Here is a 26350-nt window from a genome sequence, read left to right on the forward strand (position 1 = left end):
ATACACGCTTGCCCACACAGTTTGAATTGAGTGCCTTGAGTCAAGATGCTCAGACTCTGTGAAGTCTTTGATGGAGAGTTCTGCCACCTGTTTGGCCCACACCTCTTCACTGCTCAGTGAGGCACAAGATGAAGCACTTTACATCTTAGTGATCCTCCTACTTCTGCTCATCACTCTTCATAATACCTTCCAAGCTCCCCCACCAACACCCCCTCCCCACCGTAATCTGCTAAGCAAAATGAGCAATGCCCCGATCTTTCAGCCACCTCCTCAAAAGCCGAGGCACGCTTCATTTCAATTTGGCGGTGACAGTGATGAGACATAAGACAGCCCTCCCCCATCCTCATCATGAGACAGTGAAACAACAGACACATGGGCTCTACTACGCTGCTGTGTTTAAACTAGAGATTCATCCATGGCACCAGCAGATGGCTGAAAAGTCCGCTAGCGAGTTAATGTGCTATTTAGTTTTCATTATGTGAGCTGACATAAAATGTGGAATGATCAATGATTTGGATGGAAGAAAGTCAGTTTGCTTTTTGAAGCTTTGTGTTTTTAGAAAAAGCACCAATTCCAGGTGAATTACCTTTACATTGACTACCATACACGATTAATATTCAACACTTTTCCGTAGCCCGTGTGGCATTGTTTGAGGCGACGTGTCAATGTTAATTAAATGGCCCAGCAAAGAGACACAGGCACGACTACATGTACAAAATAATTGCAAACAAAAGATTCACGAAGCCATGTGACAAGGAGACCATGAAGAGAAACACAAAGACATGCTGCACAACTCTGCTGCACAAGACTAAAGAAGAGCAAAAAATAGTAAAAGGGTTAAAAACAACAAAATGTGACTAATGCAACAGGAAGGAAAGACACACACAGAACATTTAAATGATCTGAAGAGATGGAACGTGACCACAAGGAACACAGCAATTTGTAGTTGCATACAGTATGCTTCTGGGCAGACTGACCTAGGCCTTGTGCCTTTTTTATGGAAAACAGAAGAACAACAAGCAGATGTTACTCTGGAGAGGATGAAATTTTTGCTTTGTTATTGCTCAACACTGAAAGTGTTTTTCTCTGTTATTAGCAATCACTGCCTGCCTGATATGACAAACCAATAATATTCTCTCTGCAGGCGATTCACCTGTTGTACCCTGATTCCCCCCCCCCCCCTCTGCTTTAGAAAAAGTGGGGCAAAAACCAGACAAGGCTGGATGTTTTCTCTTCAGCGAAAAAACCCCCCAAAAACTACATTGGTACTTTTGTCTCTTATATGATAGTTCTCACCTACTAATAAGTGATATGATTTTGTGCAAAATAGTTTTTAATAGGCTTCAAGTGCTACATGTTTTAATAAGAGAGGGTTAACAGGTGACTCAGAATGGAGACAAATAAGCCCAAATACTCAGGAAGTACATGTATATCCAACACAAACATGGTTTCCGCAAATCCACAGTTCTTTCACAGAGTCTGATATTAAAGAGTCACTGAAGTTTTTGCAGTGGATGTAATATTAATGGCACTTTTTTTATGACAGGTGATTTGAAATAATCCGTTTAGATTTGTAGAGAGCCCAGAGGATTTGCATTTTAATTATACATTTTGATTCACCGGGGTTGATTACTTTCATTCTCTGGCAGCAGGTTAATTGTGTGATCTCAGTTCCGCAACACTGTGGACTTGTGTTATTACTTGTGTGAATAATATAATGAGGTTGTTTTATCCCGGAGCGACACATTCACTGCTTTGGTGCTGCATCATGACAGCTAAGGTGGTGTTTTGCATTCTTTCAATATTTTAAAGAATCTTTCAGATTGTGTTGTGTCCTATGAAAATTGAGGTTTGGGAGGGAAAACTGGTTGAAATTTATGGAAACAAAAGTGAAGCGAATACTTCTGTCGTGATCAGATTTCCCCTCCTGTAGCTTGTGTTGATTCCACAGTGATTTGCATCAGTTGACTCCCATGCTTGGCCAGTCAGCTCAGCTGTAACCCCTCTCTACACAGACTTGGCCCACAGGGAACCCTGCTTAGCTCAGTGTGCACAGGGAAGGGGAATTAGTGTGGGCTTTCAAAGGAGGGATGGAGGAGGGATCTTCTATGTATCGGAAATCATTGCCGCCGGTGGTTCCCAGTAGACACGAGCAGTACTGATTTGTAAACATAGTGGGTGTGGAAAGACACGGATGGAGCGTGTCATAAAGATTTACACTGTGCTTTTCTTCATTTAAAATTTTCATTTGTGCATATGTCATTTAACATTTGTGTGTTGTCTTTTTCGCTTGGGTCATGAAGTTGTGAAATTAAATGTTCATTCTTTATATTTACTTCACTCTCGCAGCAGTTAAAAGTAGGAGTTATGTGCTTATAAAACAGTAAATAATGCAAGGAAAAACAGCAGCTGTGAATTATGATTTCAATCATCTGACGGCTCAAAGCATTTCCATATCAATAATTGCATTTTGTCCAACCACGTATTCTGAAATAATAGTGTCCACAGGAAGAAGGTGCTTCCCCCCTTATTGTGAGTGAAGAAAACTCAATTTGATAAACAGTTTGCTGCAGCCATTGTTTGGTGATGTTATCATGTGCAAAAATATGAGCCCAGAGAGAGGAGAGATTTACAAATGAGGTTTATTTTTTTCTGTAGTTTATTATTCTTCAGCCAGATGAGGAAAATTGCTTGCTGCTGGCTATAGTTGTGGAGTTTCATTTTCCTTTTTTCTGGCCAACATTTAAACTCAACCTTTAGCTCTGGGATTTAAGTGGTAGTGATAAGGAAACGGACATACTCGGTGCAGAGAGGGGAAAATAAATATTCTATTAGCATTTCATTCTATATAACTTTTAACTATTTAATTTTGTTTGCCCTGTTTATTTCTCCATTGATATTCAACAGTTCATATTCCGCTTCCCTTCCCTTGTGTGCTGCATCCCTGCTGTGCAGTTCAGCTTCAAACATCTAAAATCTAACCTTTCCTTCTCTGGCCATCAGACAATCTCTAAATGTCAGTGATGGATCTCTATCTGAGATGCCTGGCAATCAGGGGTACTTTTGATGTACCACATACCTCTCTTCCTCATTTGGAGTCTTCTGAGATTCTGAGTCTGTTGCTGTTCTGTCCCATTGTGTGAGACTAGCTGATCTGCAAAGGGAGGGGGAAGAAGCATGGGCCAGATGAGAACCCATCTGGACAGACCCCACATCCTGCCAACTCTCACCCCAGTGGCTCGGGATGCTCCCCACTCATCAGCAGCCATCAAAGGGCGCCTGCCCACCAGCACACCCTAAGTGGGCTGCCAGCTCTATGAGTCCCTCGCCTCATTACTGACAAAAAAAGAGGCAAAAGCAAGGAGCTCCTCAATCATCCAGCCACCCTAAAGCCCCAAGGCAGAAACCTCCAATTCACAGTGCACTGCGTAAATTCAACAAGGCCAACCTTGTGGTTATTTTACAGATTTAGTCAAACAGATAAAAATAAACTCCAGTACAGCACAACTTCTGCCTTGTTTATGTATATTCAGTTTATACTATATTATAAGGTTTTGCTAACATGCTGTATTTCAGCTAAACAATTCAACAGCAATGAAAGAAATGACACGACATCTGCCTCTGGTCTAAGGTGATATTGGAGACCCAGTGGGTTTTTTTACCCAGAGGCACAAAACAGCTAACCCAGAAGTGTATTAGTGCAGACAGCAATTAGCATCAGTGAAGGACAGACCCATAACATGTTTGGTCAGCCATGTGTTGTAACACCTACTGTATATATACATGTTTCTATGCCAGTATCTATTCACCTGCTTGTATGTGATGATATCTTCCTACCGGTTCAGTTCTTTTCTAACTGCATAATTAACACCGTCTTCTGAGAGCTGTGCATTGCTACACTGCCAACTGGTCAAGGAACTTGTCGATCCAGTTTATGGGATAATTGTCAAACTGTGACACCTCTTTCACCTTTTGGTAGTTGACACAGAGCCCTATAGACCCATCTTTCTTCACCTTAAGAACTCTGGGGCTAAACCAGAATGTGACTCTTCTATTGCTCCCATTTTTAGCATTTTGCCAATTCTCTCTGAATAGTTTGTCTTTTATGCTCAGGTAACCTATAGGTTCATGAATGCACTGTCACGCCAGCTGCGCATTTCAAAATGGTGCTCTATGAGATCAGTACGGCCAGGTAGGGGGAGAACACATCTGCAAAACACTGTTTAAACACTGCAACATCTGCTCTCTGGGCCTATGTGAGGTGGTCATCACAATGAAAGGAGGCTGGAATGGTGGAATTTTGCACCTCTGGTCTCAACTCATCTCCTTAACTTCCTTAACCAGACTCACCAGGGACACAGTTTCAGCCTGTCTCTATGCTTTAAGATAAGATAAGATAAGATAAGATAACCTTTATTAGTCCCACACGTGGGAAATTTGTTTTGTCACAGCAGGAAGTGGACAGTGCAAAAGTTATGACGCAAAAATTAGAATACAATAAGAATAAATACAGTACACAGCTGTACAGAATAGAATAAAATAATATACTATATACAGTAGAATAAAATAGAATAAAAATATACAATAAGATAAAAATAGAATACGAATGCTATATACAACTGAGTAAAAATACAACGATGCCAGAAAGGATTATTGCACTTAGTGTTATTGCACATGTGTGGATGTGTGTGTTTGTTCAGTTAAAGTCTTTGTTGTGGAGTCTGACAGCAGTGGGGAGGAAAGACCTGCGAAATCTCTCCGTCCCACACCGTGGGTGCCGCAGTCTCCCACTGAAGGACGTTAAGGTGATATATCTCTGTGACTCCTCCCTTCTCTGACCATACCACTTCATAGTCACCCACAAAGCTAACCCAGAAGTGATAAAACACGTGATAACCTTAAATGAATGTCGTGTTTTTAATTCCGCTCCGGACTCGTGAATCTCAACCCAGCAGCAGCGGTAACGTTTGCACGTCCTCTCCCGTTAATGCGGCAGGTAAATAATCAACTAACAGTGCATATTATGTTAGCGCGATCTGCCTTATTACAAAACCTGCCATTACTGTGCATTTAGGTGACCATGATGAGAGAGACAGACAGAGTCTGGCTGGCTCAGACGCTGGCAGTTCTCGCTGCAGTCTGCCGGTAGTGTCTCCTTTCAGGCCAGGATAGACGAATGTCACCGAGCAGTGACTAAGTTTGTGGTCAAAGGCTTGCACCCATTTGCCACAGCAGATGCCCCCAATTTTTGGTAAATGAATGTGTTTAATTGTAGGCAGGGACATTACTGGATATTCTTGTGTAATTGCTACAGAATAATTTATGTTATACTTTGTTATTGCTACAGAAGAATATTTATTTTTATTATTTTACATTTACAATTTTTTTCCCGGGGGCCCTGTGACCCATTGAAGAGCTGTAGGCTGGATCTCTTAAGATCTCACTGCTGGGTTTGTAAGGCCATGTTACTCCTAAATTTCTATCTTGTTCAAAGAGAAGTTATAAAACAAAGTTCTAAGCTAATCGACCTTAGTGTTCTCCTTTTTTAAAAAGAATCGATAAGAAAATCGATAAAGAATCGAATCGTTAAACAGAATCGAAAATGGAATCGGAATCGTGAAAATCTTATCAATATCCATCCCTAATGCACACAGTGTTACATGTTGTTACGTTTGTATTGTTTGCATGTTCGTTTTTCATTTTTGAACGGTTACTGCAGCAGCTTTCCAGCTGGTCTTCTCATTCTCCTTCACACCACACACAGTTTTGATTTCTGATCCTGGCGATGTACTCAAAAGGGGAGACATGATCAGATGATGCAGGTGAGCTTTGTGAGTCAGCCTCCCCTGACACCACACTCAGAATCCACTGCTCCAACCCTTCGCAGCCACAAACCACTTCCCACCAGTAAAGTTGATTTGTATTCAGATGCACTGCAAAGTACTTACAATGTACTATAGAAAACTGAAGATACTCTTCCAGTCATGTACTGCTTTGTTTTCAGCATTTTAATAATTTATTTTAATTTCCATACGATATGAATACGCACAATCAGTGGAGATCATTTTCAATACTGGAAATTGCGAGTTTTCTGTTTGTAGTTCGAGTTGTGCAAACGGTCCCTGTGGTGACCATAAACCTTGACCAACCTCTTGTGATGATGCAGCTTTAAAAAAATGATTCAAATTTACAAAGACCTGAGGACTGAAATGGGAATTGTGGCCTGGATATCCACTGGCTACATTAAACCCATTTAAAAAATGGCTGCTGCACCCAGAAGCCAAATCACCAACTCAACACAAGGAATTCCTCTCTGGCAGTAAGAACTGCTCAGATGTCCAATATGTGTTTTAAAATGATCTCTTTTAGCTACTTTTTTCCCCGAGAGTGTGCAAATCTACATAGATTTGCCAAATGAGGTTCAACAGAAAGAGGGCAGACTGTCTGCTGATTGAGAACAAAACGTTTCATGGATGAATAATCAGGCAGACACGATTTATTTATGACAAAGAGATCCCCTTGACACTCTTTGCAGGGAAGAAAAAAGGCAAAAAGAGGCATATTCATCACATTCACATGAATAGGGAAGCATGTAAGACATGGTGGCACCACTCAGCATGAGTTTCTGTATGAGTTTGCAAAGAGGTTTCCTTTGTGTGCATTCTTCATAATTCATTAATTTTCTACAAAGTTACATGACAGTAATTTGAGACCCCTGAAGTCATTCTAGAAATGCCTCCACATCGCTGTTATCTCACAGATGTATGAATTCTTTGCAGGCAAAACCCGACTCCTGCCTTTGTTCTCATCCCTTCAGTCTTTTCTTCCACTGCCACAGTAGACAAAGAGGTATAGTGAGTCATTCCCACCCAGGACACCCGAGACATAGCGCGCAGCTTTGTTTCGAACATGAAAAATACAAGTGTGTCAAGCAGGAATGAACAGCTGAAAGTAACCTGAGCGTGCCAACACTGCAGCTTTCATCCTATAGTGTTTAATTAAAAAGATCCATCTATTATCTATATCATCTTGACAACCTAATAAGAAAAGTCTAGACAAAATAACTTTATTGCTGATCCACATTAATACACTCATTTAGAAAAGTGGACTAGATGCTTTTGTTTCTGCTCAACGACACTAGTACAGAAAAATCAGCCTCAGCAGCATCTGCTTTAGTTTCATTACCCTCTTTAAAGTAATTCAACTGTCATCAAGTTACTGCTCTGTTATTGGCTATAATTGGGCTTTGTCTCCTTTACTCGAAGCTCTTACCAAATAGTTTGTGTTTTATTCATTCAACGAGGCAAAATGAAGTGTCTAGATGGAGTCATTAGAGTCCATTAAATCTGAAGTGTGATGCTTTGCCTTTTGCCCATTGCCTTTCTATGGGTAGCATTTTTTTCTCTCCTATTGTCTTCGCCTGAGCTGATTTTGACTGAAGAGCATGGTCATCTGGATGTAATATTCTATTACAGCTCTATAGTGTAAAACTGGTCTGTAGCCATTGGCACAGTTAAAACAAGAAAAAGCTAAAAAAAAAAAAAAAATAGAGTTCATGTTTTTATTGTTTAGCCTCCAGGGATAAATCTTACTCTATGGTAAGTTATGTCCTAATTTATCATTGTCTGCATACCAGCTTTCAGGTTCAGAGTCAGACGACATGCGTTTTTCACCTATGTTTGAAATTCTCTGCTTCCATATTTAAAACAGGTAATTTCAGTGCTTAACTACTTTCACACTGAGAACTGATATTATAAGTAAGAGTAAAACCTCCGAATGGTTCTGTCATAAAATAAGTTAGCTTGGTCAGCATCAGTACAATTCACAGCCTCTACGGAGCTTAAGGGACCACCAAACCCTTTTCAGGCACTAGGAGGAAGATATATTGTCAGAATCAATCAAACCCAAAGTACACAAGATGCCTTGTTCACTTTGAGACATCACTACCCTGTTGATTTTCACACAAGGAGGTATGTAACGGGAAAGTAATTTAACAGTGGTATCCAAACTTAATGACACGAAGTCAAAACATGTGTCTCCTATGTAGGAAAAAAATACCTTATTCGTTGAGGGTCCTCATCTCAGTTGCTTCGGCTTACCCAGATCATTTTGTCTTTCTTCTCTGGGTTTTAAAGAGCCTTCACTGAGATTCCCACCAAGGAATTTGTACCTGTGATCCCTATAATATCAAATAAAACCTTGACATAGTGTCTTTTTTTAGTCTGTTCTTATAAAAAATATTACCATCTAGCAGCAACAGTAATTATAGATCTTGTCAGTTGGTTATAACACAGTAAGTTGAAGTTGTTATAGAGCAAAAAAGTTCATTTACTTTTTTGTATGTCAGGTTATTTTTTGAGTCAAATTTTAACAATAAGGACTGTACAACTGACAAATTATATTGTGCTGTCAATATGGGGATTAAGATCAGAAAATTACATGTAAAAATTTCATTTGTCTTTGGTGACAAACCAGTGTCACTCCAGGCAGTTATTTCCTTAGACAAACTGTTTAAAGTGTTTTGTTTTTACCCAGCGAGTCAAAGTTTGTTATTTTAATTTTGCAATTATAGACAACTTTGTCATCTACATTACTCACTCGAGCAATAGAGGCAGAAATCTTTTGCAAAAGTTTTAGAGATTGATGAACTCACCATTGAAAGGGAGCATCATGTGTTAGAGGGCAGAGTAATGAAGAGACCAGCTTCGCTCACCTCATAATTTAGCTCTCCGTCTGTCCCCTGGAGCTTATTCTTAGGGCTCCATACTAGAGACAGACAGTGAAGCTCAGCCCTCTGCTCCTGCTGTTTTTTTTTCTTTTTCTCTGAGGTTCTGGCTCAGTGCACGTTATTACTCTCCAGGGGAGGAGGTGTTCATCAGCCAGGGACTCCATCTTAGATTGTTGTCAGCTGTATGGAAGGATACGACCCATATCATTGTGCAGTGTGTTCCACTGTATCTCTGTCACTATCCGTCACTGATGGGAGAGCTGCTAAAATCAAGTGAAAGCTGCTGTATTGCAATGGCTGAATTAATCAAATACTGTTAAAAGAAAACTAAAGCATGTTAGATGGTTTTTATGGGCAATGATGATATTTTGGGAAAACTTCTTATTTGCCTTCTTGCGGTATGTAAGTAACAAAACAAAGGCTCACTTAAGCTAAGAATAAAAACTTCAAATTGGTGGGAACAGCTAGGTGGTTCTGTGTAAAAGTCAAAATCTTGTTACTTCTACAGTACAAAGCTAACTAACACTTTGTGTACTGTATGTAAAATGGATGTTGCTAGAGAGCTAGAGACAAAGACATAAACCACTGGAGGCTGACCTCCTGGAGGATCTGGGTGAATCTGTCTTACTAGCGTATCAATCACCACTTTACTTTAGCCCACGGTCACATAGACCTAGAGAGAAGTTGGCAACATCTGAAAACCACTGGTTCTTAGGGAAAAAAAAAAAGAAATCTTCTCAAGAAGTTGGCAAATGGTTGCTGGACACTGATGTCAGTCACTGTGAAACTGATTGGTAATGTCCTGTTCACACAGGCCTAGAGACTGTTAAGTGACCCCACTGGCAAGCACAGGTCAAGAGGGTATCCCCTGCATTCCCTGACGAAGTTGTTTCTCTTCAAGAAGTAGCGAAACTGTGAAAAGTCAACATAATCAGGACATAAAACCTTTTTGCCTTCAAAGTAAACGTTGTACCTTTGAGACATGCTGAGTGAAACAGTGAAAAACACACCAGGTAAGTATAAACAGCGACTGTGATAAACACAAACGGACTTGGTGGCCTCACACTAATGCAGGCTAGAAGAAGATCTGGGGAAGACTCGTTGAGCTGGTCTCAAGTACTGGCAGTCCAAATTACCAACGGGTGCTGATCGTGGGTAGAATGAGGTAGCTCTGCCCAAAGGTGGAAACTCACCCGACCATGACAGGTTCTTTCTACTCACTTTCAGTTAGGAACTCCAGCAATCTGTTGCCAAAGAATCTACATTGTCCCTATCAACCAGTGGCTACTAACCAGTCTCTATGCTCTTAGGCCGAACTCGACAAAGGAAGTTGGTTATCTATTGGTGATATCTGTTAGAAAAAACATCAGACTCTGCTATGAACAGTGTGAAGTGTAGCATTTACAGCAGTCTTTATATTGCACTTTACACTGTCCTTTAAAATAGCTTTGATCTGTCAAGTTCAACTCCTTTATTCATTGTGAAGTCAGACTGTTGATGGGTGACCTAGGTGACTTTTCCATAGGCTGTTATCAATCACCTTCATCTAAAGTGAATTAATTCCAGATTAATGAGCGAGGGTGTAATTAGATTTCATGAGCAGCGAGTTAAGAGGCTAAGCAGAGCTTTGTGGAGCAGCACTGTGCTATGAAGGCATTGCGAATTAGAGAGTAGATAAGCACGAGAGAGGCCTTCAGTTCTTAGCATGGTGAAGATGGGTGAAGGAGGTTGTTGGGTGAAATTTGTATTGATTCTTCAGTGAGGAGGAAGGGAGCCAGGTGATAAACTTGGCCTGCTTAAGTTGACAATCAATACAGATTTTAACCCTTCCTGAGGAAATAAGCATCAATTACCTGTAACGCAGCAGAAGAACTGCAGCGGATAATTACATCTCACACAACAGGTCAGCGGGTGGACTGACTGTGTCTTCTACCTGACAAGGTGGTTAATACAATTCAGCATGCTCAGAAGGCAGCCCTATGCTCTTGTTACTGCAGCTACGTACCGTTGAGTGAGGTCGTTTTCCCTTCAATCAACTTGACCTTTTCCTTTGTGACATTAAGTGGCTTTGCCAGTTCACGGCGTCACTCAGACATAAGCATGAGCACAGTTTGTGGGAATGTATACTGTGGGTTGATGAGAAAGTTTATGGTGTGTTGGCCTTGTTCAAGTAGCACTGTGGCACGATATTGTCCCCAGATGGTATTTCTGGAGAAATTAATGAGCTATCCATTGCTGTGATAAATATGATCCTTATCAGCAGGGCAGGAGTCAAAGTTGCTTAGACACTGTCTGATCCAGAAACTGCTTTAGCTGAAGTATGGGGGAAAAAGTGTAAACACTGTTAGAGTACAGCAGACTGTGAGGTACTTAGTAATTGAACTGTGCTTATGGTAATGCTCAGAATAAACATTGCAGATGGCCTTGATCATCTGTCTGTGATGTTACTAGAACATTTCTAATTAGTTCATCAGAAATCAAACAAAGGCAACCTAGGATTAACATGTTTCTCCTTGTTAGCAAGCAGACATAATCTTTTGCTCAGCAGCTTCCACTGCTAATCCAGTGCTTTTTTTCTTTTTTGCATGAGTAACAACTGTAAAGAATGATTACTTTTTAAATTTAGTTTTCCCTTTAAATAGTGGAAAAAAGACAAAACTCCTGATAAGCCTTCTCTGACCTTGAATCTGTTTAGAAGACATAATATTGAGATTTAGTGCTGTAGAATTCTTATGGGCAACCTTTTAAAAATGATACAACCTCTATCTCACTCAAAGAATTTAAAGGAACACTCAAGCAATTTTAACTTAGATTTTTACTTTAATTTTAATTCGAGCCCTCAGATTGTTGGTTTCCACTGACTGTTGAGTATATCAGTATATCAACATTTTCAGCTTGAATATTTCATTGGTGAAGACGCGTAATTTAAGTATCAGCTTAACATTTCTCAGCAGTGTGGTCATGGGTGCTCATATTAAACATGGTCAAAGCTTCAAATAATGAGATCAGCATAATATGCAGTACGAGTAATCTCCATGACCCAAAGCTCAGACTTTATACTGCTGCTACAAATGCAATGGTACTTTTCCCCTCTTAGTTTAGCCTTTTACTTTTGATAAATGGAAATGGACTGGCTCTCTATATGGTGCTTTTCTACTCTGTGCACTTAAAGTACTTTGTACTGCAAACCATATTCACACACACATTCAGAGCTTTGGTCTAAATGTTCCAACTCTTCCTACCTGGTTTAGCTCAGTGCTTTGAGCAGGTGACCACGTGCCATATGGCTGAGAGCAGTCGGCCGGGGTTTGAGTCTGACCTGTGGCCCTTTGCCGCATGTCCTCCCCTGTCTTTCTCTCTCTCTCTCCTTTCCTGTCATTTCTTCACTGAATCTGTCAATAAAGCTGAAAAAGGCCAAAAACCCCAAAAGATTACAAAAACTCTTTCTACCTATAGTACACACTAGTGGTGCAACGGATCACGGTTGATCCGTAATCCGAACCGATCCCACTCCACGGTTCGGCACGCACGTGATCCGAAGATTCGAAAAAGAAGGAAAAAAAGTATGTGTATGGTGCGCGTGGTCAGTCTGTCAAGCGATAGTTATGGCCAGCGATAGTTATGGCCAGTGCTAGCGGTCCAAGTGGAGGAGCAGAGGAGTTTGCGGTATTTAAGTAGCCCTTTGATCCCCAATCCGACCAGGCTAAAGCTATTACAAAAACTACTGGGGTGTTTAGCTGCAGACCGGAGGCCGTATTCCCTTGTACAAAACAAAGGGTTTAACCACTTAACCACTTGGCTTTGCAATGTCTGATTGGTTGAAGTGACGTGAACGTGGCATCATTACTGTGATTCTATTGGCTAAAACAATTAAAGAGAGGTATCAATCATGCAAATAGACCAAAAGAAACCAAAGTTACAGCCTCTCGGAGTTTAAAGGGCCAGAGACCAATTAAACGCTCCATGCGCACGGCAGAAAAGGCCCACTGCCATGTAAATGTGTGGTTATTTCTTCAAAAATATATTTTTAAAAAAAGCATTTTAGGTCTGTTAATAAAATTTATTAATTTCTGCTCTTTAATACCTAAAAAATTCAACTGGCATGGTGTCCAATTGTGTGCCAAACATGCGGATATTCATGTATTGACAGGGCTGTAATTTTTTCACTGTTTCACTTTAGAAACATAAATCTTTGCATACATGATGTTTATATGTTGGTTACTGAATTTCTGGAATGAAATGTGAACTGAGGCATATTTTTAAAAGGGTTATATGCTAAAAAAATAAATAAAATAAAATAAAATTCGGCGGGGATAAAATCGACCTACTTTTTCTGTGTTCCAGTCTCAGTAACTTTGACACGGTAATATCTGCTTCAATATTTACACCTCTGATGAAATCTCACAAGTGTTAGCTTTATTTTGATGCCAAGATTGTAAGGACAGAGTTTGTAATTGCAGAGAAATAATCAATTAAATTTGGGCATTACATTTTTGAGCAGGAAGCTCAGAAACCCCTTGGGGCAGATCTAGGTGTAGCAGGAAAGACTAAACCAAGGTCCACAATAAACAATATTTTGAATCATGAATAATGCACAACTACTCTAGCCCAAGAATAAAACAATGCAGCTGGAAATAAGCATAATAAGTCCCCCCTGAAACAAATCTTCAGTGTGATTTGCATTATTATAGACACATTACACCAAATTTCAGCCTTTAAAACTTCCACTGAAGGTTTTAAAAGTTAGGTGTGTCTAAACTTTTCTTTTGTATGTTTTTCAGAAACTGACCAACAAATTGGTGGTTTTTATGCAGCTAAAGCTATAATTTTCATCAAAATACCCAATTTACCTCATCACTGTGTGAAAATGTTTACCCCTCACTCTGTATTCGCTGCTTAGCTTTTCTAACTACAAGGTGTTGCATCCATTTGTGAAAACATCGGTGAAAAGTTTACCCAGCGGGGTCCAAGTGTACTTTTAGGTATTTCTATTTTCTCTATCAAAGCTAAACTTGACCTGGACATTACAGCATCTGATTGAGAATGTGTAAACACAGTTTGAGTGGACTCTTCAGAACCATTAGCTAAGGTTACATGGTAATTGCAGGCTGATTGCTGGCCTTTAATGCAGATGCCTCAAGCCTCAGCGGGATAAACATGGCCCTTACAGGTTTCATCTAATTCTTTCCAAAAGCACCTGCCTGAGTTCTGTAAAACATTTTCAAGAGAGCTAATAAGCCTCTCTGACAACAGCATAATAGGGAAATAGACAATAGGAATTCTTTTTCCAATACATGCCCAGTTCGAAAGCAAATTAAAGTGAGAGAGCACCACTTAGACACCGCTGTTCACACTAAAATAGCTCTATTGAAGCCATCTGGCCAGTAACAGCTGCCCTCTTGTTGCCACAGAAACCGGCGCCAGCCACTAACTTCATATCTGAACACTTCCCAGAAAGAATACAGTCAGTACCTTCAAGCATTATTGCCAAAAACAGTCTATCTGTTCTGCTCTAAGTGTAAGATATTATTAGTTTACTTAATAAAAAAAAAACAACACACACTGAAAAAAACCCCACAGAGGAGGAGGAGGAATCGAGCAGAGGAGAATGAGTAAGAGAGAGTGATAGAGACAGGGAGACGGAGAGACAGCAGGACATGAAAGAGGAGTTTGTAGCACTGTGCAGCTTTCCCCTTCAGCCCCAGCTGCTTTATACACTGAGTCTTTTTATGTACAAGTGCCCGAGTCCTCCACTGAGAGCCGGACCCACAAAGAGCCCTCACAGCCTCAGGCTCATGGAAAGGTGACACAATCAATAGCCTCTCCCCTCCCAGCTTCTTCTTCATGCTGGTATTGTCAATGCGGATGGCTGTATATTCCCCTTCACAACTCAATACAACTTTGAACTTATTGAAGCAAAGTACAACTAAAAATAATGGTGAAAAGGGCAGTAATCATACTGGATTGAAGCAGATTGTTTTGTTTGTGTCTCCAAAAATCCATCCCTGAGAGTTCCCACTTCACAGGGTCCCTGAAATTAGAAAATATTCCAATAAACCAGAGGGGGCACACATTTCTGGTTATCTTTGTATGGGGGTACTGAAATCTATTTGTGGTACAGTTATTCCACAGTTTATTTGTGGATGTTGTATTCTCATTGATGTGTGCTGGAAGAAGCCTGGAAATGAACTTGTCCGCCTTTCCAGAACAAATGTTGCGCACGCTCTATACGTGCGAATGCAGTGCTGCGGCTGATTGACATTTCTGAAGTGTTTAGAGATTGAAATCAAAGAGTCCTGTCCTTGAAAAAGTTTTATAACCTTACCACTCTTCTTCAAAATTACGATTTTCAGTAACTTTGCTGTAATCCTGTGGTGTAGTCTTTGCTGTTATTACTGCTCCTTTTTTGCTGCAGCCCTAGTGAGGATTTCAATGCACTACACAAGACTTAAGTGAAACAAAACTATGTCCTGAAAACTGTGAAAAACATATTCGATACTTTAGCACAGAACATATAGTTTTGTGGTTAGAAAATATTACCTAACACGTAGGGGTGCAACGATATTCGTATCGATATTGAACCGTTCGATACAGTGCTTTCGGTTCGGTACGCATATGTATTGAACAATACAATTTTTTTCAATTTTTTTTTTTTTTTTTTTTTTTTTTGTGTCCCGTTTGGATCTATAGCCATCAGAATTGTTGTCTTGAGGCCAAGAAAGATGCCAAGAGGATTTATTTTAAGTGGATCATCATATTGGTCCATTTGATTGACCTTTTTTATAATTATGAATTTATTTTATTTTCAGTTGCAAACGGGACAGACATGACTGTGGGATAGGACAGGGGGAAAGAATGAAAGAAAGAGGGGGAGAGAAAGAAAGAAAACCAAAGGGGAGAAAAAAAAAGAACAATACAAAATTTGTAATTTATTTTATCAACTTTCCTTCTGACGATGCTGTCTGTGTTGAGCGCTCAGTGAATCTGCATTTGACTACTCCGCCTAGGCTCGAGAGTGCAGCCTAGGCGGAGTAGTCGAACGCAGATTCACTGAGCGCTCAACACAGACAGCATGGTCAGAAGGAAGAGCGCAGGGCAAGCTAGCGAGACAGAAGTGGACCTCCCCACCCTCATTCAGATCTGGCGTTTGGAATTATTTTGGTTTTCATGTGACGTATGACCCTGAAGGTAAGCGAGTCATGGACTAAAGTAAAACAGTATGTTGGATGTGCCATGCAATGCTCAATTACATGGGTGGGAGCTAGTGTGTTAGCGCAGTTAGCTCGTTAACGTGTTGGCCGTCTAGCCCCTCTGTATAGGGTAGCTCGTTAACGGAGATTTGCCGTGTTGTGGCGTTAAGGTTATTTCAACGAGATTAACCTGAAAGCACTAGTGGGAACACAACGAATATGACTGCACATTTACACCGACATCATCCTAGTGCAAAGACAAAAACAACAAGCATGCATGCTACAAACTTTAGCCGAGTCATTTAGACAGCTGTTAGCACAGGATTCTCCTTATGGAGACCTGATATGTTTAATATGCTGCTGAGAATATAGCCCAGAAGAAGCGGATAGTATAGCTTTTATTTTGGAAAGAGCCATTTCTCTGTAATAAACTCTCTTTTCCAAAGATGAGTGATTCCTCAATCAGATACAGGGCTCGCAATATCGCTAGCCCGACGTCCCGGGGCTATCTCTGCCCTGCCTGTCGGGCTATTGTAGGAAGGAAAAATATATGTCAATGCTTTTGCATTCTTTCAGAAATGTAGCTGGGTAATTATGTCATTGGGTGAGCCACTGTCAATATGTGACATATTGAAATCGTGTTTGAATTTGCGCTTGTTTTTTTGCTTTCACTTTGCAATCGCGCGAACTGTGTATAGAGAGCGACAGCACTGATCTGTGAGTGATGATAATTTGTGCACCAATTCCTCTGACATCGTCTTATTAATTGTTAGCTTACTATGCAAACATGACAAGTGAAATCTCCCGCAGCTTAAACATGTGAGAGGTTGATCGCGCAGAGAATCGCTGAGCTTATGTGAGTGCGGCAGGATATATATTTCACTACGATGACCTGGATGACTGAGAACCTTCACAGACAGATATATATTTTAGTTCTGCTGAGCCAAATAAGACAGGTCAGGGTGAAGAAGTGACAGCCAAAGAAAAGCTTACCACAAAACGGAGAAGTTATGACAAATCAGACTATAAGGCAAAAAGAAAGTGCAGCTTTATGGTTTCATGGACAAAAGAATTTCTGTGGCTGCAATATGACAAGCTAAAAAACAACACGCACAAGGGTTAGGGTTAAATTTAAAAACTGTACTTTTGTGTTAAAATATATATTTATAATTTTAATAAATGACAAATTAAAAAGGCATGAACATTTTTTTTTGTATCGAAAAAATATCGAACCGTGACACCAAAGTATCGAACCGAACCGAACCGTGAATTTTGTGTATCGTTGCACCCCTACTAACACGTTATTAACGTGCATGGGCGGGTCCCAATAGGCTTTAAATGGACTTTCTATAAAGCACATGATATCCTCACACTGTGAACAAGTTTGCCCTCAGTGCTTTTTTTTTTTAAGTTTGTGTATTGAATTAAATAGTGCAACATCTATCCTCTTATGTTCTTAGCCTCAAAATTATTCCACTATGTGAATGATGAGCTGAACGAAATGCAAATACATTATTTATGCAGCGCTCAAAAAAGTCCAGATTAGGTTTGAATCTTTGTAGAAAGAGAATGTGAAAGTGTCAGAGTTGCATGATAAAAACAGAATCAAGTATCACACAACAATACCTTGATGTTGATAGCGTTGTGCTATTCTGGGGTGTGATTATTGATGTTTTCCCTCAGTATCAGGATGACTGCGTTGGTGTCTCAGAGACAAAAAAATAGTAACAACGATAAAAGAGAACCATGTGCACACTTTAAGTTCACAAAATCACATACTATATCTGTACTCTAATTCATTGCTTAAAATGTGTCTAAAAAGTGGGATAAGTACAGAGGTCCTTTATTGCAATCAGGTTTTTATATTAGCGTTTAATATACTACAGTATAAAACTATGTTTCTGACCAGGAGTTTTGTTTTTGGTTGTGAATTAAATCTCAGTTTTCAGTTTTATGATACCATTATACCATAGTATGTTTCCCTCCAACTCCTTCATTTACATTATAAATTTGTTCATAATAAGACCTGAGTGTATCAGTAGCATCCACATCCACATTCACTCAGTGTTGAGCTAAAGGAAAATGCCAGCCAATGAAAACATCAGATCTATGTGGAGCAGTTAATAATTAATTTGAGCAAAAAACTAAAAAAACAAAAGCATAAATGTCATATTTCCATTTTTTGCAGCAGTTTATTGGCTCCAAAATGGATAATTAGCACCACCAGCTGTTAAGCTTTTTTTTTCTTTTCATTTTTTTAACAGATGCTTTCAAAGGTTGGTTGAGAATACTATCAAAAATGTCTGTCTCATACTGAAGGATTTATGTATTCAAATGTATTTATGTTGTGAAAATACAGACTCTGAATTTCAGCTCCTTGTAGTTAATTTAATAGACAAGACGACTCGAGGGGACAGTGAATGTCTCCCAGCGTGACTTACTAATATGCACCCCTCAATAAAATTACTATATTGGTCTTACTGGATTAATAAACTATCTTACTATACACTGACACCAGTCACTTAATTGAGTGGACATCAGCACTAAGTACAGCTATAACTGAGCTGTCTGACACTGAGGATCTGAGCCACTCTGGTTCTGCCAGGCAGAATACATTAGTCCTGTCCAGCACAGCCCGAGGTAATATTAAAAAACAGATTCCCTAAGGGCAAAATTCCTCCTTAACTCCTGGCTGCTCTTTGCACATTTCTTAACCACAGGCAATTTATTTTTGCATTGTTCTGTTTTGAGTAGAAAAACATTTCTGAAGTATATTTCAAAGCCTTTGCTCCTAAATTCACTATTAACAGTTATCTGAGGGGTTTTGTATGTTTTTTGTTTGTTTTTTGGATCACGTCAGGATTCATAGTAGGTAGCCACAAGTTATGATGGATTTGTGGTGGAGGAAAGCCAAGGGATAGCATGAACAGTATGAATAATTTTATATAGCTGGACTGTGTAACAAAGATACTGTTTCTGTAGCACTGATTGTTTTTATTTAGTATGCACACATAGCAAATGCAAATTTACCTGCCAGGCCTTGTAAATTGCATTTTATTGTTTAGAGCCTTGCAGATGTGGACATAAATGATGTGTGTTTGCTTGCACATAATACCGCCTCTAACTTACAGCAGTAAATGTATAGTATATTCTTACATTATGTTTAATTTTCCTTAGGAAAGCCATAATAGGTGGATAATGGATTTTGTTCAAAGTTTTAGCTTTTAGCACCGATGCACTAGTTTCTGTTTTAAAACTTAGAGTATTGTCGCATCTTCAAAAAATAAAAATACAATAACTGAGCCTTACACCGGAGTATCGTTGCACTGGTTTACTGAACCTTTCTTTCAGGGCATGTACAGAACATGAGCATCCATTTTCTACTGCCTCCTACAGGACACACTCTTCTTCCACTTCCTTACACATTAATGTAACACAGAACTAATACTGCCTCTCCTGGCATTACCATTGTAACAACACATTCATTCTGTTTCTTTCAGAAGAATAACAGGAACTTAGGATGTAGGTATCTATGAATAATAACTATTATGTATACTCATATATTTATATAACCACTTATTTCTTGCGATACCACATCTTCTCCCCCCTTAAGTCAACAACTCCCTTGACTTACAAAATAACTGTTTATCTAAAGAATGCTTAACAAACAATCAACATGTAATTAAGGTAACCATACAACCATACAACTGTACATAGGTTTCCATGTTTCTCTTTTTTTTTTTTTCTAACTAGGAAGGTACGTCCTTCCTGTGAGATCAGAGCGCATTGTTGCTCTATTTCTGGAAGATCTCACACTACCTAACAAAGTCCTTTAAAGTCTCTGGTGGACGTCTCTCTCTCTGGGAACGTCGCAACACGGGTGTCCCTGAGGAGTCTCCGGGAGCTGGAGTCTCCGGAGCATAAGGCAACTCCATTGCCGGAGGTTGTGGCGATGTGTCCAACTCTGATGGCAAGCAGCACTCAGGCACTGATTCTTTGTCAAGCAATGGCTCCACCTCCCTGTCTGGTGTACTGGGAACAGTGTCAGCCACTCTTGCTCTCACCTGATCCACATGCCGCTTCACAGTTTGACCTGATCCAATGGTAACAATGTAAGACACTGGACCCGATGCTCTCACAATGACTGCGGGAATCCACTTCGGGCCATAGGAGTAGTTTCTGATGAAGACCTTGTCTCCTGGTGTGAAACTTCTCAGTCTTTTCTTGGTGTCATGATTTTCTTTCTGTTTCAATTGTTTGTGCTGCACTTTTGTTTTCACATCAGGCATGAGCAAGTCCAAAACTGATCTGAGTCTCCGTGACATCATCAACTCTGCAGGTGATAAACCAGTAGTGGCATGCGGTGTGATGCGATAACTGAACAGAAATCGGGACAGTCTGGTTTGCAAGGTATCACCCTTGACTTTCTTCATCCCCTCCTTAAAGGTCTGGACCGCCCTCTCAGCCAGCCCATTTGAAGAAGGGTGGAAAGGTGCTGATCTTACATGGTCAATTCCATTCTGCTTCATGAATGACTCAAATTCAGCACTTGTGAAACATGTTCCGTTGTCTGAAACTAACATTTTAGGTAGTCCAAACACACTGAAACTCTGGCGCAGTTTCTCTATAGTTACCTGTGATGTAGAGGATTTCACAGGGTAAATGTCCATCCACTTGGAATGAGCATCCACAATGATTAGAAACATCTCCCCGAGGAAAGGCCCTGCATAGTCCACATGGATTCTGGACCATGGTGACTCCGGCCACTCCCAAGGGTGTAATGGTGCAGTAGGTGGTGACTTGGAGTGTTTCTGACACTCCTCACATGCCTGCACTTCTCTTTCAATGTTCTCATCCATCCCTGGCCACCATACATACGACCTTGCCAAGCCTTTCATCTTCGACATGCCTGTATGAGTCTGGTGCAGGAGTTTCAATATTTTGTCTCGGCCTTTGGTGGGAATAATTACTCGGGCTCCCCAGAGCACGCAACCATCCCTCACACTCAGTTCCAGCTTTCTCTGTCGATACGGCTTTAAACAGGTGTCGGTCTCAGTTGGCCAGCCTTTTAAGGTGTACTCGTGGACTTGCGACAACAAGACATCCTTAGCTGTCCATCGTTTGATCTGTGCAGTGTCCACTAATGTGTCATCCAGTACATCCATCATCAAAACCTGCTCAGCCATCTCTTGCTCAGGTGCTGAGTCTGGTACCGGCAACCGGCTGAGCGCATCCGCGTTTTCATGATGTTTTCCTGGCTTGTACCTGATGTTGTACTCGTAAGCACTCAATGTCACGGCCCATCTTTGTACTCTTGGTGAGCCCATCTGAGGTATAGGCTTCTTTTCATTGAACAGTGAGATTAGGGGTTTATGATCTGTGTAAATCGTGAAAACTCGGCCATACAAGTATTTGTGAAATTTCTTGATGCCAAATATCACAGCTAGACCTTCTTTGTCAAGCTGAGAATAGTTTTTCTCAGCAGGAGAGAGTGTGCGTGACATGAACCCCAAAGGTCTCTCGCTTCCATCCTCCATCTTATGTGACAATACGGCGCCTACGCCATATGGGGATGCATCACATGAGAGAACCAACTCACGGTCAGCAGAATAATGAACTAACACCTCTGCTGAGTTCAACAGGATCTTAGATTTCTGGAATGCTTCCTCTTGTCTCTTTTGCCATGTCCACCGTACCTCGTGTCTCAAAAGTTCATGTAAGGGTGCCAACAGGGTTGCCAGGTTTGGAAGGAATTTGTTGTAGTAATTTAGCAAACCTAAGTATGCTTTCAGTTCAGTGACATTTGTGGGGGTAGGTGCGTCCATGATTGCTTTAACTTTCTTTTCCACTGGGTGGAGCCCCTGGGCGTCCACTATGTGCCCCAAGTACTCCACTTTCTCTTGCATGAAGGCACACTTGCACCTCTTTAACCTCAACCCAGCTTCCTCCAACCGGGTCAACACCTCATCCAGGTTCTGTAGATGGCTTACTTCATCCACTCCAGTCACTAAGATGTCATCTAAATACACTGCTACATGAGGTATCCCCTTCAAAAGACTTTCCATGGTCCTCTGGAATATTGCTGGAGCAGAGGCCACTCCAAAAGGCAATCTGTTATACGTGAACAGCCCCCGAGATGTGTTTACTGTCACGTACTTTTTCGATTCATCATCCAAGAGGATTTGCTGGTAAGCGTGGCTCATGTCTAATTTTGAGAACTGCTTACCCCCGGACAGTGTGGCAAACAAGTCCTCCATTCTGGGTATGGGGTACTGCTCCAGTGAAGCCACGGTATTTACAGTAAGCTTGTAATCCCCACACAGTCTTATTGTCCCTGTGGGCTTCAGGAGTGGCACTACTGGTGCCGCCCATTCAGCATATTTCACTGGCGAGATGATGCCTTCTTTCAACAGTCGGTCTATTTCCTCGTCGACTTTTGCTCGCATAGCAAAGGGGACAGAACGCGGACGGAAGAAGCGTGGGGTGGCATCACTTTTCACATGAATAGCAGCTTTCATTCCTTTCAGGGTGCCCAACTCCTCTTTGAACAAATTTTCATGTTTACTTAACACTTGCTGAAGTGTTTTCTCTGTTGTTTTGACTTGGTGCAGCTTTCTGTTGTTAGGACTGTTTTTCACTTCACCCCAGTCCAATTTAATTTCCTCGAGCCAAGCTCGACCTAGCAAGCTGGGGCCGTCGCCTTCGACCACCACCAGGGGCAGATGTTTTTTCTGCTGCTTGTATTTGACGCTGACTCGTGTTGCACCAATCACCTTAACAGGATCCCCTGTATAAGTTTCAAGCTTGATTTTGATGGGCTGCAGGCTGGGGGGCTTACTGTCTTTCCCTGTTTCTCTGAATGTTGCTTCGTTCATGACTGTTAGGCAACATCCAGTGTCTATTTCAAAGTTCACCTTTTTCCCATCAATTTGCATATCCACAGTGTAGGGGTCTACTCTTCTTAAGTGTACCGCACTGCCACGCCCTAACTTGAACAGTTTTCTGTTGTGCCCTTGACTGCACTTGACACAGTTCAACATAAAAGAGTCATCTTCAGAGCTATCAGTTTTGTTGTTATCTGCTTTCTCGCCCACATTGTGAGTACTGTAGTGTGAACTCTGCTTTTTTTCTTTCTTTACATATGTCGATCCATACTTTTTCTGGTTCAGTTTAGTCTTGCTTTTACAAGCTCTAGCTATGTGTCCCATTTTACCACAAGCATGACATTTTTCTTGTTTGTACTTACAGTCTGCTGCTGTGTGCTTGGTTCCTTTGCAACGATAACACTCTTTATTTTCTGCTTTAAAGGTACGACTCTCCTGTTGTCCTCTAGCGAGACTGAAACATTTTGCTGACGCCCCTGAGGTCTGCAGATCCTGTGCATTTTTATTTGCAGTCTCCATTGCTACTGCAATTGACAGAGCTTTGTCAAAAGTGAGATCTATTTCTGGCAAGAGACGTCTCTGAATTCGGTCATCCTTAATTCCGCAGACGATCCTATCTCTCAACATCTGTTGTAACGTGTTGCCATAGTTACAATCCTGTGCCAGGCGACGCAGCTCCGCTACATATTCCATGACGGTTTCATTCGGCTTGCGGGAGCGAGAGTCGAACTTATACCTTTGCACAATTTCACTGGGCTTCGGATCGAAGTGATTTTTCATCAGAAGCACCAGCTCTTGGAAGGTTTTGTCTAGAGATGGCACGATACCACTTTTTTATGTCCGATACCGATACCGATATCATAAATTTGGATATCTGCCGATACCGATATGAATCCGATATAGTGTTTTTTAATCAACAAAACTGTTTTTTAAATATCTTGCTGCATTTTGTATAAGTTCATACTCAAGTTTAAAACAACAACTACACTAAAGCTATTCTGTTATACCTGTATGCAAAAAAAAATATTTCATAGTTCAGCAATACTGATCAATCTAATAAACTTAAACCTACACCATCCTCCCTATTCTGGTATTTTAAAGAGTACTTAGCATAAATATTAAGCAACCTAACTAATAGGGTTCCAACTCCCAGCAACAACAAAAATAAATAAATAAAAAATAGGGAACCACCCCTCACGCTCCACCTCATGATGCTTAATCGATGTAATCAACCTTAATTTGATGCAGTGTGAAAAAAAATGCACGGAAATCAATTCTTTTTCAAGAAATATTAAATAGATTCAACATCTTTCTTCAACAAAATTGCAGACTGCACAGATGGTACCTTCCCAAAGGAAAAAGTACTATAGCTTACTAGGGTATATATATTAGACTTAATAGTCACTATATACAGTAATGGACTTCTATACATTTTACATCAGATTAAAACTTTGGGTGTAAGATTCAGATAAATATTAAATAATTAAAAGCTAGACATTTTAAATGAGAATAAGAAAGAAAAGTATGTCTTTGTGCCCCCTTTTCCCTGTTCATGCCCTATCGGCCCCCCTGGCTAAACTTTGCTAGATGCGCCCCTGCACAGTTACAGCCGTCAGCTACGTAGAAAAAGATCCTCGAGTAGAAAGTAATATTAAATAAATTCTAACAACAGCTGATCAAGCTTAAACGTGCTGCTGTTGTTCAGCCGCTGGTTTCCTCTTTCTGGTGCAAAGTGGGCCAAAAACAAACAAGAGACACGGACTCGCGACAGAAAAGCCGATCAGCTGATCATTAAGCAGTTTCATGATTGAAGTAGCAGCCGGAGAGCGAGAGGCAGTCGCTCGTTAAGCTTAACGCAGGAATGCTTTACAATCATTCAGAGATGGACTTACACACTTGCTTTACTTCTCTCGGGGATAACTTTGTCGGAGATGAAATGCCGGGTTGCTAGCGAAGCTCCAAATGCTATCCAGACCACCGACAGGTCCCGCATGCCACAGCCGCTCTATCACGTGATGCATACTGCTCCGACGTGCTAACGTTCTGAGGTGAGTTACAGCGTGTTGCAAGTTTTGTGAGGTGCTTTCGTGATATTTAATGGATCGGATTACATTTTTTATTTTTCTCCGATATCCGATCCAGTAATTTAGGTCAGTATCGGACCGATACCGATACGTAATATCGGATCGGTCCATCTCTAGTTTTGTCTTTGGGCTTGGCCGGGCTGAGAAGGTTTCGCATCAAGCTGTACGTCGCTGCTCCGACGACACTTATTAATATCGCTCTTTGTTTCTCTGCATCGTCGATCCCGTTAGCTGCGAAAAACTGCTCGAGTATTTCCGTGTACTCATCCCAAGTCTGATTCTTTGGATCGAACGCTACTAGCATACCAATTGTAGCCATTTCCGCTTCGAGGTCACTGCCTTCTATTTCCAGCCGAAAACTTTTGCATTCTTTGAAAAGCTGGGGGCTCGTCCAATCGCTGGAGGGTCCGAAGGAGGGACAGCTTCGGCCTTCTGTCTTCGCTGGAGGGTCCGAGGACCGCTTCAGCCTCCGTCTGTCTTCGCTGGAGGGCCCGGGGGACCGCTCCAGCCTTCATCCGCCTTCGCTGGAGGATCCGAGGGACCGCTCCAGCCTTCTGCAGCTGGTGGGCTGCGTGTCCGTGTGTGCAGCTGGTGGGCTGCGTGTCCGTGTGTGCAGCTGGTGGGCTGCGTGTCCATGTGTGCAGCTAGTGAGCTGCTCGTCTGCCTTCGCTGGAGGGTCCGTGGGACCGCTCCAGCCTTCATCCGCCTTCGCTGGAGGGTCCGTGGGACCGCCCCAGCCTTCGTCGTCTGCTGGAGGGTCCGTGGGACCGCTCCAGCCTCCATCAGCTTTGTCTGCCTTCACTTCAGCCTTCGTTTGTTTGATCAAACATTTCACTTGGGGTTACATGTTTGATTTTTGGGTGGGGGGAAATGTTACGTTTCGGTGTTGTCGGTGTGTTGCTTTTGGCGTGACTGTTATGTGTTTCCTGTTTTACTTTGAAAGTCTGTGTTATCTTAGTGTTTTCAGTTTACGTTTTGCCCTGTCTCGTCAGTTCTAATTTGCCCCAGCTGTGTTTCCCTCCTGTGGTCCATTCCCTAATTGCTCCTTCTATGTATTTAAGCCTTGTGTTTCAGTATGTCATGGTCGCGATCTCCCCCCGTTGTAAATAGTTTGACGTCTTGTGTTTGGTGTTTTGTTATAAATAAATAGTCTGTTGTAAATACTTTCGTCATGGGATATTTTCGTTTTGGGATTTTGGTGGAGGGCCTTCGTGGTTTATTTTTCCTTATCTTTGTTTTTCTACGTTGCACCCCGGTTGCCTAGGCCGGGGTGTAACACTAGCCAAACCTGTAGCCGACTCCATCACTTTATTTTCTTCTCTTTTCTTTCAGTCCGATCGCCCAAACTCCTTCCCCCTAAACGTCCTCGTCGCCAAAAAGATGTCGCATCTTCAAAAAATAAAAATACAATAACTGAGCCTTACACCGGAGTATCGTTGCACTGGTTTACTGAACCTTTCTTTC

Source organism: Diplotaxodon limnothrissa, linkage group LG14 (assembly GCF_057381915.1).
Source record: "Diplotaxodon limnothrissa isolate DT_005_m linkage group LG14, D_limnothrissa_male_GT1.1, whole genome shotgun sequence".
Classification (NCBI taxonomy): domain Eukaryota; kingdom Metazoa; phylum Chordata; class Actinopteri; order Cichliformes; family Cichlidae; genus Diplotaxodon; species Diplotaxodon limnothrissa.